Consider the following 17,560-nt stretch of genomic DNA (forward strand, 5'->3'; position numbering starts at 1 on the left):
TATTTGAATGTTGCCAGAAAGGTAGATCTTCAAAGTTCTCATAACAGGAAAAAAATTTTGTAACTATATGTGGGGATGGATGTCAACTAAACTTATTGTGGTCGTCATTTCAAAATATATACATATGTTAAATCATTATGTTGTACACCTAAACTAATACGATTTTATATGTCAATTATATCTCAATAAAAAAGAGAACGTTATTATGAACAGCTGCGACCCAGCTCTCCCTCTCCAGCCCTTCTCTCTGTTTTGATTTTCATGATTATAGCTTTGAGAGCAGGGTGGCCTTGCTAGAGCAGTCTGTGAGGGCCACCTGATGTCCAGTTTTCCCTGGCCTTGGTGATCTCAGATGGTGGGTGCCTATGTCATTAGACCGAAGCCTTGGTCTGTCCTCAAAGAGGAGCCCTGGTGCTGATGGGCAACCAGTGACCTTGCTTGACCATGCACAGCCTTTGGGCATTTGGTGGGGGGAGGAGAAGCAACCTTGGTTCAGAAGCTGGGGTTGAAGAGAGCTGATTGCTCTGGATTAGGCTGGCAGGGAAGAGGGCGGGGGTAGGAGACAGAGGGGGGCAGGGGCATCAAGAAAGCTTGGATCGCCCCACTCCTCGGCACCCCACACAAATCATTTTCCAGGAGAGAGGCCAAAAGGAAGAAGCTACTTTCTTCCCCATGTTATTCCAGGAGTAGTGGGAGGGAAGGCTGGACCCAGAGCCTGTTGGAAAGCCTGGAGTGCCAGCCTGAGAATCTGTACTGCTAGGTGGAGGCAGTGGGGGGACACGGAAAGTGGGAGCAGAGCTATCCCACCATGAGGTCATATCCATCTGAGCCAAGTCTGCATTCCTCGGTGTGGCCCCCATAGTCTGCCTCTCTGGCCTCATCCCCTTTGCTTCACTTGGGGCTCTCGTCTCCCACCACCCTGTATTATTCACAATTCCTCCAAATGGTCCTCGCTCTTTCTTGCCTTTCTGCCAGAAATGCACATTTTCCCAGACCCTTTAGTGTTCCCCAAAGCCCTTGGAATGGCAGCATTCTCATTTCACAGATGAGGAAACTGAGGCTCATAGGGAAGCAATTTGTCTAAACTCCTATAGGCAAATGGAGGACAGATACAGCATTCAAACCAAATCAGTTTGACTCCAGAGACTATGCTTTCACTTTTCTGCTATATTCCTTCTCTAGAAAATGGTTGAGGGCAGAGCTAGGCAACTGTAGGGGAAAAGAACAGAAGGTGCTATCAACACAGGGCCTGGCACATTGTTAGCGCTTAAAAATACTAGCTGTGTGAATGAATGGGCAGTTCCGAGAGGACGGTCATAGACATATTCAGGACTCAGGAGGGACAGATGCTTGACTCCAACTAAGATACAGAGCAGAACTGTAGGGGAAGCCAGGTGACTCCAGCTTGCAAAGGGGCTGGCGGGGAGACAGAGCTATCATGAACAAGCTGGACTTGGTCACAAACCAAGGTGGAGGTGAGGGAGGATACCAAGCTGCCCATGGCCCAACCCTAGCATCTAGCCCAGGTAGAAACTCAAAGCGTCTCTAAGCTGTGCACAAACTGAAGGATGCCTTCAAAGCTTTGAGCTGAATGCCTAGGAGAAGGGCAGTGTCTCCAGTGCACCATGTGATATGGAGGGGAATGGACCATTCACCCACCTGGTGGAGGGTTGGACTTAGGGCTGGGTCATCCTGGGGAAGCACAGGTGAGTACTTGGTCTCTGCACTGTGAAGATCTCAGATGGCCCAGAGATAGCGCAGTCCAGTGATCCGTGGAATCCATAGCACCTCGGAGATGGGGATCAGCTGGGAGGCGGCACTCGGGCGGAAGGGCACAGAGCCGGCAGGGAGATGGAAAAAATGATGTCGTTAAGGAACAATGTGGCCGAAGGAATGAGCTGTAACTTGTTGGATCCAAAAGGACAAATGGGAACGCGGCTGCCAGAGGCCCAGGGGTGTCTGATGATGGCCTGACACTGCCCTGGGGGAGGGACTAAGCCCGTCTGGAGGCCAAAAGAGAATTACCCTATGGGCTCCATGGACCTTTTCTGTCCCCTAATACCTTGCCAAGCAAACCTTCTGGTCTATTAATAAAGGCTTGATGAATTGAGTCAGGACAGACCTCCTGGCCGGAGCACTCTGCCCCATTTCAACAGAATAGATCTGAGGAGGCCGCTGTGAGGCAGAGGAAAAAGCACAGGGTTGGCATCCTGCGTGGGTCTTAGCCCCGTCCAGCTGTGAACTTACCTTTTTAAGATGGGTTTCAAGGATTCGGTGAGATACAGGATCACCAGTCTTGAAGTCAGGACTGGCATGTAGAAAGTATTTCCTTCCCTTCCCTCTGCTTCCTCTTTCCTGGATAAGAGCTGGGGAGAACCAATCCTGAAGCATAGCCCAGGGAGGTAGCCAGCCTTGGGGCTTTGGGGATTTGGCTGAGGAAAGGGGTTTTGCAGGGTCTGACTGGGCCATGGGGGCGGGGGCATGGAAAGACTGAGCCGGTTAGAGGCAGGCAGACACTCAGCAGAGACTCAGTGGGAATTTAGAATCTTGAAACAAGTGCCAAAGGGAATTTATGTGTATATGTGTATGTGGGGTGGTGGGTGCAGGGAAGTCATCTGGTCTAAACTGCCATTTAAGAGGTGAGGAGACAGGCCCAGAGAGAGGAAAGGTCAAGGGCATGCAAAATGGTGATGGCACTTGGCCTTGATAGAGTTGGAATCCCATTGCTGAGCTTCCTAATAAGAAAAATCTCTACCTAGCATAGAGATTATGGTGCTCCAGGCAGTGGCCAAGTCACCAGACTTGAGCAGAGATAGTTGTGTTGACCTTTGGAATCTGGAGAAACTGGAACCTGCCTTCTCATTGTAGTCAAAGTTGTTGAGAATCCAATTAACCCTAAGTGGGGCTCCAGCTCACCTCCTGCTGCCCTGTGGGACCCAGCATTCTTCAGAAGAGGGTCTTCTCATAGAAATTTGAGACCAGGGAGCTTTGGGTCTTGTGGGCTGGGACTCTGAAAGGTGGCTGACTTCCAAGGGCTTGACTGGAAGGATACGAATGGCCACACTAAGGCCATACCACCCACCAGGGGTGACCGCTGAAGTAGCTTTCCAATTTTCCCCCAAACTCAGTTTTAAGAGCACATATCCAGTGCATGTATGGTCCCATTGTTATCTCCATTTTTCCAAGGAGGAAGGATGGCTCCATGGTCTACCCAGACAGTAAATGGTGGAGGTAGGATCCTGGGTTATTCCCTACAGCACAATACAGTCTATGCCTCTTCCTCCTCTCTCTACACACACTTCCAGGACTTTCCCTGGGGCTTGTGTTCTTCTTCAGCTGCCAGGCCAAGTCCCCTAAATTCCTTTAACTGTGAGTATCACTTCTCAGCTCCTGTATCTGAGCCTTTTTGCCTTCCGGCTGGGCCAACTTCCTCCCCAAGAATTGAAAGAGGGATGTAGAAAGGGAAGGCTCCATGCCTCTGTAAACAGAGGGAAACTGAGGCACAGAACTGGCTTGCACCAAAGCCAGGATCTAACGTCACTGTCCCCAGGTCCAGCAAGAGAGGCTTAGAGCTGTAGAAAAGACAGCAGGCAGAGAAACACTGTTCTGTTTTCTTAAGCTCCCAGCTGGGACTGAGAACACCAAATCCTCTTTGAAAAAAACAGAAAGGGGATTTAGAAAAAATCAAGATATTAACCTTCTGAAACTGGACACCCCCATATAGAGATTAACTTCTTTCTTAAGCATTTTTTTTCATTTCTATAAACATCTTAATTCATGCCGACATCATGGGCAGCCTGGATTATGGATAGATGGAGAGAAGGATGGCCTTGTCTTGGCCACACGTGCATGTGTGCACGCTCACACACACCTGGAACAGGAGAAAGAACACTGGAAGAGGAGCCAAAGACTGGAGCTTTATTTCCACCCAACGCTGCCACCCAACGCTGAACCTCCGTTTCCCCAGCTGTAAAGAGGGTGGTTGGACCAGCCAGTTCTCTAAGATTCCTTCCCAGCCCAGTCTCCGGAGCTGTTTGCTTGGGTGCTGCAAGTTGGTCCCCTCTGCTTATTTCCCTCTCCTTTCCCAACCCTCAATTCTCAAGGGCCCTGCCTGTGTCTTCCAGAACTTCTCTGACAGCCTTCAGGCCTGGACAGCAAGTACTGGGCGGGAGGGGACAGGCAGGCATGCACTCTGGATCTGTGTGGGGCCAGGACTGCTTTTATGGTTCTTTCAGCTCTGCTGCGAGTGCCGAGTTACATGGCAAAGCACCCAGCATGAGGTAGGTGCTTTCCACAGCCCATTTTCCCCCTTCTGCTCCCTCTTTTTATTTTATCTGGAAGCCCAGACTCACGTTGGGCCAAGTTCCCTTCATCTGCCTCACCTACTGAAGAAGGTGCATCATTTTTTCTAGTTTCAGGTTCTCTTCAGCCTGTATCATGTGGATCTAGTCTGAACCCCCCACCCTGCAGTAGTTCCCAGTGCTTTCAGGAGGAAGACTGAACCTAGCTGTGGCTGGAGGGTTCCTGTGGATCTGCTTCCCCCTATCTCTCCAGCCTGGCTTCGAGGTCCACCTGCCCTGGCCCTCTGGGCTTTGGGAGCCTTCTTTTAGATCCCCAAACCTACCATGTTCCTTTTGTCTCTGGTCCCATGTGAACCCTACCTCTACCCAGGCTTCCTCTGTCTCTACCTGGCACACACCTGCTCCTCTGATGGTCACTTTCCCAGGGAAGTCCTCCTTGCCTTCAGAGAGGTTAGGTCTCTCATGCTCTGGTCCTCTGGCTCCCCTCTTCTCCCCTATCATGAAGCACCATCCCAACAAGAAGACCAGTGGGCCTTCCAGTATTCAATGTCTGCTTCTCCCACTGGACCATAAGCTCCAGGAGGGCTGGGACAGGCCGGTGTGTCTGTTTCATTCAACACCGTCTCCCTAGCACCTGCACAATGTCTGGTGCTCAATATGTACTTTTCGAGTACACGAATGAGTGGCATCTAAAATTGCTCACTTTAAACACACCTGAAACCAGGCTCCACATCCTCCATGAAATCGGGGCATAGAATTCCCTAGAATAGCTTCACTCTTCTCTGGGTAGATAGCTGGCAGTCCCTAAAGCTTCCTCCTTTTCCCTCAAGCTTCTTTTTAAACTTCTCTCTGACCTACCAACATCATCAGCCCGAGCGAACAACAGACTTCACATTCACATTTCAGTTCTTTCCACCTTCTGACAAGCCCAGTCATTTTCACACCTGGATTATGTTCTGCTCTTGAAGCCGCAGCCAGCAGTGGTTATTCTGGGCACTGGGGGGGGGGGGGGGGGGGAGGGCAGCTGTGGGCTAGCCCCAACTCAGTGAGGACCAGGAGAAAGGGGCTGAGTGCCCCCAGTGGCATTGGGTAGAGGTGGGCCATGGTCTGATTCTGGCTGGAGCAGACGTTATAGGAAGCCTTCTTTGTCATTTGGTCAGTATTCCTCAAGGTAGGCTCATGGAACAAAGGTTCTTTGAGATGTTCTACAAAAGAAAGAAGCTTGTGCTCAAATATATTTGGGGGAACTGCATAGCACTCGGTGTTAGTTTTGGTTTGCAAGAATCAGAAGCCAATTCTGTGAACTGAAGCTTAAAAGGGGTTTATTCTAAGGATCTTGGGGAGCTCAGAGAATCTTCTGTAGGGCCAAAAAACCAAGGTCAGAGGTAAAGCAGTCATGAACAATGCCCAAAAGCATGATGTAGGACTGGCCCCAGGAAGACCCCACAGCTGCCACCACGGGCACAGACACTCTAGCTTGTGCCACCAGCTCTACCAACACTGAGTGCTGCCTCTAGAACTGCCATCAGTGAAGCCTCTGGAAATAGTTGGTAGCCACCACCACGGCTGCCATCATCCTTTCCAGAAGAGGTTTTGTATCTTTCCTGCTGCTTTGCATCACAAGTCTGGGGTTCAAAGCCTGGAGAGATGCATCCCGGTGGTGGTGGAGTTAGGTCACTGTTGCCTCACAGCAGAGGAAATCCTCACACACAGGAAGGGAGAGCAGATCCTGAGTGCTCCCGAAGTATGACAACTGTTCTCTTTACTGTGGACACTGGAGACTTCCCTTGGGATTTTGCAATGCTTCAGGCCAGAGTTTCTCAATCTTGGCACTGTTGACATTTTGGGCCAGTTGATTCTGTGTCGTGGGTCTGTCCTGTGCGCTGCAGGATATTTCACAGCATCCAGGACTCTGCGCATCGGATGCCAATAGCACTCCTCCAGTTGTGACAACTAAAAATGTCTGAATACATTGCCAAATGTCCCCTGGGGGATGGCTTTGCCTTTGGCTGAGAACCACTGCTTCAGGAGATCCGTGGGAAATACGTTTGAGGAACCATGATTGATTTAACCTTATTGACCATGGAAAAATTTTTTTCCCTAGCACCCTTTGATTTTATTTCACAGAACTTACTCTGAGAAATGCTGGGTTAGTCACTGGGGACCTCATTCTAGATATTTCATGGAGGTTGAGGTTGCACAGACCAAATGGCCTAATGTGCAAAGGTCTCCCTACCTCCACTGCCCTGAACAAGGCTGGGGGCTCCAGGGTTCCTGCTTTGTGAAGATCCCCATCTGGGGTGCTAGTTATGACTCTGGGGAACACTCCCAGGGTCTGAGAGAGGAGCCTGCAGAATGTCATTCAACTTGTAAGTCAGTCTTCTCCCCTTGGCTGCGAACCTGACCTGCAGGCACAGGTCTTGCTCTATGTCCCAGGGACTTCGCCTTAGGGACAAATGTCCTGCCTTTGCCAGCCTACTTACAGCCCCCTGCGTAGTCTGACAAAGATCCCACAAGATTTGAGCACCAGAACATGGGCCCAGACTTTCTATCTATCTCACACATGTTTACCAGGCTAAGGCCCTTATTACTGTCCCCCAAATGCCCTGAACACAGGGTCAAGTCCATCCCAATCCAGAAAACATCCCACCACTGTGATGTGGGATGAGGGGGTTGTAGACTTCTGAAGAGTGCAGACACCACCCACTGCCCTTGCCTTTGAGAGGAGCTATTGGAACTGTTGCTAGGCCAGGAAAGAAGCGAGGGCGGGCGTGTGTCCTTGGCGACTCGGCTGTCCATTTTGGGTCTTTCTCCCGTGATCTGGCAGTTTCCCCATATGGCTGGCTCAGTTCCTGCTTGCAGCCTCATCTTTGGAACTCCCTGATGTGGCTTATGGTGTCTCTCAGTGACCTTGGCTCTTAACCTTGGGAAACTGGCACAGTGGAAATATAACAGTGTCAGGGGCAGGCAGACAGACCTGTGTTTGATTGTGGTTGAGCCACTCACTTGTGGAATGGACTCGGACATGCTATCTTTCTCTCTGAACTTCAATGGCACTGTGTAGATTTTTTAAAAAGCATTTTTCTGGCTCCTACATTCTTGCATTCTGTATTTTAATATTAACAGGTGGCTCCTGGGAAGCAGAAGGTGGGACTCCCCAAAGCCTCCATGGGAACTTAGGAACCAGTATTCTGGACCCAGGGTGCAATGTCATGGGGCAGGGGAGACAACTGGGGGAAAAAAAAAGCTAAAAAATGCCTTGGATCCCAACCAGCCAGAGGATGCGCGAATGGAAAATTCCTGCTGTGTGTCAGAGGCCCACCTGGCCCGGGTGACAGCCAGCCGAGCCAGACATGCAGGCCCCGCTGCATGTTTAGACAGCACTTTCCTGCCCTGGCCGGAGTCCGCCTTGGCCCATACCAATGCCCATCCTGGGAAAGTGGATAGAGATGTGGGGTCCTCACACAGGCTTAGGAGAGCCTGTTTCAGGAGTGGGAGGGTGAGCTGCAGGAGAGAGAGGAGAGCTGCCCAGAACCCATCTCTGGGACTGGGGAGTAGCCGCGTCACTGCTCTGGGTCTTGGGGTGTGTCATGTGTGGGTGGACAGAGAGGTCTAGCGAGTCCTCACCAGCCTTAACATTTCGGGTGGAACCCTACATTCTCAAGGATTCCACATCTGCCTTGGGAGAGGCCAAGGCCCTTTTCATGAGTAGGCCCTGGGGCAACTCTCAGAAGCTGCCCTCAGAGACTTAGGCTCACCTTCTGAAGAAAGTCGACTGTAGCTGTAGGACAATGACTTTGCCAGCTCTCCACACCCACCGAATTTTATGAGAGTGATGGCTGGGAGGCAGGCTTGGGTGAGCACGTTGAAATGGACTCCCTCCACTCCAAGCCTGGGGCAGAGGGGGTGGGGGTGACAGACCTGAGAGAGGCAAAGAGGAGCCCTGAACAGCAGGAGGTAATGTTTGTTTAACACCAAGCAGGGGAAAGTCCCTGAATCTAGAATGCTCTAGGGCCCAAGCCTCATGCTCCGATGTGGGCTGAGAATGTGATTGGGCTTCACCATGGCCAGGATGGAGTGGCCCTCAGACTTTGCCCAGATCCCACACTCACAGCCTCAGCTAACCCGGGGCTCTGGGGGCAGGCGGGCAGGCCGGATGGGGGCTGTGGGTATTCAGAGCCCTCATTAGGGTTGAACATGTTGGCCAAGGCTGGTCTACAGATTCCCAACTTTGGGGATCTTGATTGCCAAATCAGCCCCGTGGGCTGGATCAGTTCTGAGAACCTGACAAGGTCTGGTCTGGGAAAATGGTCTGTCCACTAGGGTGAGGCCATGTGAAGGGTCCCATGGTTAGTGCTACCTGGCCTGTTGGACTCTCCCCTCCTGCTAATCATCCCTTCTTGGCTCAAGTTCCCACAGAGTATCTCTCAGTGCCTTTTATCTGTCTCTTTGATGCCAAGGAGATGTGACAAAGCTCGACGCCAGGCCGGCACTGCTTCTGAACTTGCTTCCTCAGCCTCCTCTGTCCACACCACCCCTCGGGCACATACTTAAACAAAAGCGCTGGAATTGCACTGCACACAGCCAGGACACGGACAACCCTGGCCCCTGTGATTCACTCTGGCTGGTTGCTGGTACCAGCCCCCTGGGGAGGGGTTTCCAGTCCTTGTCATGGCAGAGCCTTCCTCCAGCCTCTGAGGCTGGAGCTCTTCCTCTGAGCTCCCTGTCACTCAGAGAAAGGTGTCCCTTCCTCAGACCCACACCAGCCTCTCAGCGCCAGGCTGTGCCTGCCCTCTATAAGGCCCCAGCTGCTGGCGCTACCAGTGAGTGACCTACAGGGCTGTTGTCTCTCCTGAGGTCACTTCCAGGAGCCACTCCGCTCAGGAAATCCCTCCTCCTATTTCTGGTTTTCTCAATTTCCAGTCCATGCCTCCGCTCCTCTGCTTCCATACATGCTCCACAGGGATTCAGGTCACTCAGAAATATCTTTTACTTCTTCTGAGGCCTACAATCAACATCACAACATGCATCTCTGAACTCCAGGGAGGCTCAGTACGGTATAGATGGAAGTGTGTATGCCTGTGTCTGTAGGTACGTGTGAATTTGCATGATTTGAGGACAGCCTTGGTTCCTGCAGATCACAACATATCCCACTTACCAAGGTCCTCAAAGACCTTCTGCTCCCTCCTTCTGAGTCAGGTGGGCAGGATGAGTGCAGGTTCTGAGGGGCTGCTGGACTCCCTTCTGGTCATGCCACAGAGTTGGGCATGGTTTCAAGGAGTCCTGAGCCCTGTCACAGGGCTCTTTCCACAACATGCTACTTGGGTGTCAAGGGAGGGAGGTTTGAGCCCAGAAATCCTTGTGGGGGATGATGGTGCAAAGTGGCTCAATCCAGGGGATGGGAATTGAGTTCCATGGGGTGTGGGACTGCGTTTGGAAATAATCATTAGAGGATTCACTCAGTTTTCCAGAGTACTCATTTGGTCCTGCAGGTCGGGATGCATCCTGATTTATGGGGCCCAAGATTCCAGCAGCTCTGGGAAGGGTTCTGGTTTTTGCTGGGCTTGAGCTCCTGGGGAGAGATGAAAGGGAGGGGCTTGTGCTGGAATGTTAGGAGTTAGGAGGTTGAGGGGCAGAGCCTATGGAAAGCCTGAAGCAGGCACCCAAGGGTGCTTCCACCTGCCTTTGCTGACAGACTCCCATGCAAAAGGAGGCAGGATGTGGGCCCCAAGAGCTACGGGAAGCAGTGTCCTTAGAGCAGACAGGATCCCTGGGGAGCAGTTCTTTCCTCTCATCCCATTGTGGGGTGCTGGTTTTGTTTCAAGCCTGAGCTTTTCTGCCACAAAGCTCTGTCAGCCACATTCATGGAAAGCACAGAGAAACCATGTATGTTGTTCACTCATACCCATTTAACAGATGAGAAGACTGAGACCTTAGGTTAAGAGAAACTGCATGGTGCCACTAGGTCTCACAGCTAGAAAGTGGTAGAACCAGGCTCCAAACCCACACCTTCTGATTTTAAGTTCTGACTCCTTCCCTGAGCACAGACAGCCCTCCTCAGCCTCAACAGAAAGTGTTTGTGTGGGGCAGAGGAGAGGGTGTGGAGCTTTCAGGCAACCAGGCCTGGGTTTCAATCGTATTCCCTGCTAGGATTGATTGTGTGAATTTGGGCAAGTTTCTGAATCTCAGTTTTCTCCTAAGTAAAGTGGACATAGTCAGTGATGCACTGGAGCTATTCTGGCTTCAAAAGCCAGCTGTGTGCATATTTCTTTCCAATTCTGCATTTCAGTAACTTAGAGGGAGATTAGCTTGCTATGGGCCATGGTAGAGGTATTTACACCACAGAAATGGGCAAACCCGACAAGTCTTTCCTTTCTTCCATTTAACAAACATTTGCAGATTGCTAGTCTTTTGTCAGGTCCCAGCGAGGTGCTAGGGAAACAAAGATGAGGAAGATGAAGTCTTACCCTAAAGGATTTCACAGAAGAGAAAAAGGAAACAAGCATGAGAAAGAACTAGAATCTGTCCAGGGGCCAGACGGGCTCACAGGCACGGCAGTAGTCAATTGGAAGTGGGTAAGGAGTAAGAAGGATATTTCTTTGCCAAAGAAGCCGCTTCAGTAGACTGTTTCATGTTCTGGAAATTGCAAACATGGGCTTGAGTTTAAAAGCTTAAGCTTTGGTTTGGAGTCACACAGGCAGAGTTTGGAACCCTGGCTGTGCTGGGCACTATCTGTATCAATTTAGCCAGCTTATTTATTTATTAATTTTTAAGTAGGCTCCATGTCCCATATGGGGCTTAAACTCACAACCCTGAGACTGAGAACTGCATGCTCTACTGGTTCTAGAGCCAGCCAGAGACCCCAGCTTAGCCAAGTTATTAAACTTCTTTGAAACTGTCTCCTCATTTGTAAAATGAGTTGATAATTTTTACCTCACTGGGGTCATTGTGAGAATTAATTGAGATCACTTATTCAGCAAAATATCTTTTGGGTACCTACTTTGTGCCAGGCACCATTCCAGGCATAGGAAGGCACAAATGAATAGGTTAGGTCCCTGCCCTTGTGGAACTTATATTCTAGGGGAAGGGGACAGACAATGAAAAAATAAAACATAGCATGGTGCCAAGTAGCCATAAGTGGCTGAAAATAACAAAGCAGTGTTTGGAGTGGGTTTCTCAGGAGCAGTCCTTGAGATAAGCATTTGCTAGGGAAGTGCCCTCAGGGAGAGTGGCAGAGGAAGGGGGAGCAGTGCAAGACAGAGGAGCCCAGGCTAGAGCAGAGAAGTCCCACAGAGGGCAGCTCCAGCCTGATCCCAAAGAGGCTCTGGAGGGTAAGTTATGCTCAGAGGTCCCCAGCCCTGAGGCAAGAGAGAGATTCCATGAGTTAGTACGAGTTTAGGATTGTGCCTTGCATGCATGTTGGCCAACAAATGAACACCCCTTCAGCCCAGCCAGTCCCAGCCTCTGCAGCACCCAGCTTCCCCCACCACTGTGTGATTCAGTGATCCAGAACAACTTAGAGTTTCTGTGAACACTCTGCATCTTCTCATGTTGTGTGCCTCTGCCCACGTTGTTCCCTTCCTGGAATACCACTGTTCTCTCTGGAAAATTCTTAGTCATTCTTCAAGTTTCAGCTCAAATGCTGCCTCAATATCTTTGAGGACTCTCCCAGGCTATCCTGGAGGCTTCCTCCTGTGTAACTTCTGGATTGGTACCGAGCACCCTTTGAGCAATAATATTTCTTTAGACTTGCCTGTTTACAACTTTCTGTTCACTAGCCTGGGAGCTCCCTGATGAGTGTTGGATAGGTCTGGGTCTCTAGAGTGTTGGGCACACAGTAGGCCCTTAGGATATATTTACTGAGCGAATAAATGGCTTGATCATTGAGTAGCTTGGTGCCCTTTGGCAAGTCAAAAAGATAATCTCTTTGAGCCTCAGTTTCCCCCTCAGGAATTATAGGTGCATCTAAATCTTAGTGTTTTTAGGTGATCAAATGAGATAATGAATATAAACTGTTTAATGCTATCCAGATGTTTTATTATAAAAAGTTTGGGAAAAAAAGATCCATTCTGGAGGTCAACAGTGGCTGTGGGGACCCAAATGTCTCCATATATCTTGGCTCAGTCCGGAAGACATCTGGAGAGCATTCCAGTATGAGAGCTCTAAGCAGGTGCCAGGGTAGCTCTCTATCTTCTATGACACTTCCTCTGTCACCAGCCAGAGCCTGGAACTCTGGCCCTGGGAAGGAGATATAGCCCCCCTCCCCGCCATGGACTCTCATTCTATACTTACAATGAGTCGCCAATAACCATAAATACCCAAACTAGTGGTATTGAGAACTGAAGCTTCTTCTTGCAGAGGCAGGATTGAGGAAGGAAACCTTGTCAATGGGCATCTTTGCCCAGTTAATGGGCATGGGATTATTCTGTGGTCACTATTTCAGGTAAATCTTGCAGAGGGATGCTGTGACTCTGTAAACCTTGTTCCAATTCACATCTGGTCTCTTCCAAGGCTGGTCCCTCTCTTTTTTTTTTTTCTTTGAGTACTTCAATTCTTTTTTTTTTTTAATAATAAATTTATTTTTTATTGGTGTTCAATTTGCCAACATACAGAATAACACCCAGTGCTCATCCCGTCAAGTGCCCCCCTCAGTGCAAGGCTGGTCCCTCTTTTCCTGACTTTCCAAGTCTGTCTTCCCTTCCCATTCCCACTTCATTTTCCCATAGCATCTGCCAAGCTCACTCTCAGTTACCTTGGTCTTCAAGGAACCATAGCCTAATCTTTTCCTCCATTCTCATCTGGCTCCATTCTCCGGAACCTTCAGTGTTGTTTCTTCTCCAATTCCATCCTGATGATTCCTATAATTTTGGAACATTTTTGGTTACATCAAAGAGATAGCTTTCATGGAAACATTCATGACTCTAGAGTCCCTTTCTTACCAATGGTATATGGCCTAAAGTTCTTCATTTTATATGTAAGATGGTTATTTATATACTTCAATATATTGTCATCAAACCACTTCTTAAATCCAGGTGGTCTGGCTTACATTCCCACCATTTTACCAAACGTCTCTCACTCTAGATACCAATAATCTACTCTTTACCAAGTTCATTAGCCTGGTATAGCCCTGTGCCTTCAAGCTCCAGACCTGCTCCCAAGCCATTTAGACTGTGCTTAATATAAATGGGTGCTGGTGAAGATCCAAATTTGTAGAGATGCAAGTTTTCCCCAAATTAATCTATAAATTCAGTGAAATACCAATAAAAACTTAACAAGAGTTTTTAAAATGGAGATTTACAAGCATATTTTATAAGTCACCAAGAAAAAAATACACAAGAAGAGCCAGGCATATTTTTATACAGTAACAACAATGGGAAGGAAATTGCTCTTTCACATATAAGCATTAACTGTAAAGTGGTCAATATGGAGTAATATTGGTGTAAGAACAGATAGCACAAACAATGGAACAGAGTAAAGAAAGAGACCCATGGAAATCTATCTTATGCTAACAGAGCATTTTAAATCTCTGGGAAAGGATTGACTGTTCAAGAATGATTTTTGAACAATAGATTATCCATTTGGTAAAACATTTATATGTTATATTGGTGATGATTTTACTTCCTGGGAAGAGAATTCATTCTACTCATTTTAATCAGAAAGAAATTTATGGAAGATATGTAGACCTGCCAGGATTGCAGGGAGGAGTGTTGGAGAAAAAGATTTCACGTCGAACTTACCAGAATAACTTCTAAAGCCACGGCACAGAACTGAGCCACTGAAAGAGATGCTGTCAGTGCTACAATCTGGAAGCTGCCAGATAGCAGGAAGTTTTTGCCATGGATACTGTTCCAAAACCACACCACCACTGGCAGGATCGTGCTAGTAGAATGGAGGCTGTGTTGCTTTTTTCTCATATAACTCAAAGCTTCATGTGAGTTCTATCTTCTAGGAAGCAGAAACCAAGATGGAGTCAGAGGGCAGAAGATTTGTTGGGATAATGACCTGTGAAAGATAAAGGGGAGAGGGAGAAGGAGGAGCAGGCAAAGCCTTCAGATTGTGGTATAGATTTGACACTTGTGAAAGGAAAGGGAGAGGAAGGAAGGCTGGGTAGAAAAAGGCTCAGACTGTGGTGTAGCCTTGAGAAAGCCTTGGTCACCAGAAAGATTGCCCATAGAGGAGTCCCTCTCTGTGGAGAAGAAATGGCCATGCCCTGTTTCCTCTCTATGCTCAGTCATTGGGTAAGAGCTGTAGCAGATCCTGAAGGCATTCAACTGGGAGAATATCCATTACATCTGGAATTCTAGCTTCAAAGAAATCCCTTCAATACAGTAAGACACACCAGAAAAAAGGTTGATATGAATTTTGGTCCAACCTATGTATAGTATTTATCTTTAATAGACCCCTACCTCACACCATATACAAAATAAATTTTGATGAATTAAAGAGGTGCCGGTAAAGAACAAAATTGTGTTGTATTACAAGAAATACAATTGTATTATAAGAAAATATAGGAATATACTTCTATAACCTTGGAATAGGGAAGGCCTTTTTAAGAATCTCAAGAATCTTCTTGAACCTGGGCTGCTATGTAATCTATCAGGAACAGGTTATTGACATGTATTTTTACTGTTGATTATCTGCCTGTAATCTAGAACAACTACTGAAAATATTATTTTTTTAATTTTAAGTTTGCTTTTTTTAAAAGATTTTATTTATTCATGAGAGACACACACAGAGAGAGAGAGACAGAGACAGAGACAGAGACACAGGCAGAGGGAGAAGCAGGCTGTATGCAGGGAGCCCGACATGGGACTTGATCCCATGTGTCTCCAGGATCACACTCTGGGCTGAAGGCAGCGCTAAACTGCTGAGCCACCCGGGCTGCCCTTAAGTTTGCTTTTTAAGCAAAACACAAAATCTAAAATATATAGAGGCACATTTTGTTTTTGTTTTTGTTTTTTTTTTTTGAGGCACATTTTGGATTAATTTTTATTTATTTTTAAGTTTTAAAAACTTAAGTTTTAAGTTAAGTTTTAAAAAGTAATCAACACTAATATAGTTAATGGTGAGAAACTAGATGTTTTTCCTCTAAGATTGAGAACAAGAATGTCCCCTCTCCCCAGACCTATTTAACTTGTTCTGAAAGACCTAGCTAATGCAAAAGGACAAAAAAGGAAATACAGGATATAAAAAATGGGAAGGAAGAAATAAAATGGTCTTTCTTTGCAGATAACATGATTCTCTATATAGAGGAATCAACAAAAAAACTCCTGGAACTAATAAGTGATTACAGTGAGGCTCCAGGATACAAGGTTAATAAGCCAAAGTCAATTGCTTTCCTATATTCCAGCAATCAATAATTAGAATTTGACATTAAAAATACAATACCACTTACATTAGCATGAAAGAAAGAAGGAAAGAAAGAAAAAGAAAGAAAGAAAGAAAGAAAGAAAGAAAGAAAGAAAGAAAGAAAGAAATCTTATATGTAAATCTATCAAAATATGTAAAGAATATATATGAAGAAAACTACAAAACTCTGATGAAAGAAACCAAAGAAGATATAAAAAATTTAAAAATACATGTTCATAAATAGGAAGACTGAATAATTGTTAAGATATCAGTTCTTCCAACTTGATCCCAATCCCAACCAAAATCCCAGCACATTATTTTGTGGATATTGACAGATTCTAAAGTTCTTATGGAAAGGAAAAAGACTCTGAATAGCTATCATAATGTTGAAGAAGAACAAAGTTGAAGGACTGATATTACCTGATTCCAAGGCTTATTGTAAAGCTCCACTGATCAAGACATTGGTGAAAAACAAATAGATCAATGAAATAGAATTAAGAACCTACAAATAGGCCTATATAAATATAGTCAAATAATCTTCAACAAAGGAGAAAAGGCAATACTATGGAGAAAGGACAGTCTTTTCAACAAGTAGTGCTGAAACAACTGGACATACACATGCAAAAACAATCTAGACACAGACCTTACACTCTTCACAAAAATTAACTCAAAATAGATCAGAGACCTAAATAAAAGTCACAAAATTTTAAAATTTCTAGAAGACGCCATAGGTGAAAATCTAGGTGACTTTGGATTCAGCAATGATTTTTTTAGACACAAAATCAATCCATGAATGAAAAAATTGCTAAGTTAGACTTCATTAAAATTTAAAAATTCTGCTCAGTGAAGGACACTGTTAAATGAATAAAAATACAAGACATAGGCTGGGAGAAATCTTTGCAAAAGACATATCTCGTATGGGATTTGTATCCAAAATATATGACAAACTCTTCAAACTCATCAATAAGAAGAAAACCAACCCAATTAAAAAACTAGCAAAAGATCTGAACAGACATCTCAACAAAGACAACAAACAGATGGCAAATAAGCATATGAAAAGATTTTCAACATCATGTCATTAGGCAACTGCAAATTAAAACAACAATGAGCTACTACTATACATCTATTAGAATGGCTAAAATCCAAAACACTGACAACACCAAATGCTGATGAGGATGTGGGGAAACAGGAACACTCATTTATTGCTGGGGGGAATGCAAATGGTACAGCCACTTTGGAAGACAATTTGGTGGTTTCTTGCAAAGCTAAATATAAACTTACCATACAACCCAGTAACTGCACTCTTAGGTGTTTACCCAAATGAGTTGAAAATTTTGCTACACAAAACCTTGCACATAAATATTTATAGCAGCTTGTTCAAAATTGCCAATAGTTGGAAACAACCATGATACTCTCAATAGGTGAATGGATAAAGAATCAATGGTACATCCATACAACAGAATATTACTCAGCAATAAAAAAGTAGCTGTCAAACCATGAAAAGACATGAAAGAACGTTAAATGCATACTGTTAAGTTAAAGAAGCCAGTCTGAAAGGTTACATATTTTATGACTCCAACTATATAGAAAGGGCAAAACAATAAAGAAGCAAAAATACCAGGAGTTCTGAGGGAGGCAGGGAGAAATGAAGAGATGGAGCAAGGGCATTTTTAGAGTGGTAATCATGAATGATATTGTAATGGTGAATACATGATATTACGCATTTGTCAAAATCCATAGAATGTACAGCACAGAGAATAAACCCTAATGTAAACTATAGACCTTAGTTAATAATAATATAGCGGTTTTGGTTAATCAGTCATAACAAATTGTACCACACTAATGTAGGATGTTAATAACAGGAAAGATTGTGCATGAATAGGTGGGGAGGGAGGAAGGGAATATCATGA

General features: G+C 46.3%; 1 protein-coding gene across 2 annotated transcripts in view; it reads left to right on the forward strand.

Annotated features, from left to right (window-relative positions):
- The window catches only part of OTOF (otoferlin), a 215,659-nt gene that overhangs the window by 10,322 nt on the left and 187,777 nt on the right, over positions 1-17,560 (forward strand). The window lies entirely within an intron of this gene.

Source organism: Vulpes vulpes, chromosome 8 (genome assembly GCF_048418805.1).
Source record: "Vulpes vulpes isolate BD-2025 chromosome 8, VulVul3, whole genome shotgun sequence".
NCBI lineage: Eukaryota > Metazoa > Chordata > Mammalia > Carnivora > Canidae > Vulpes > Vulpes vulpes.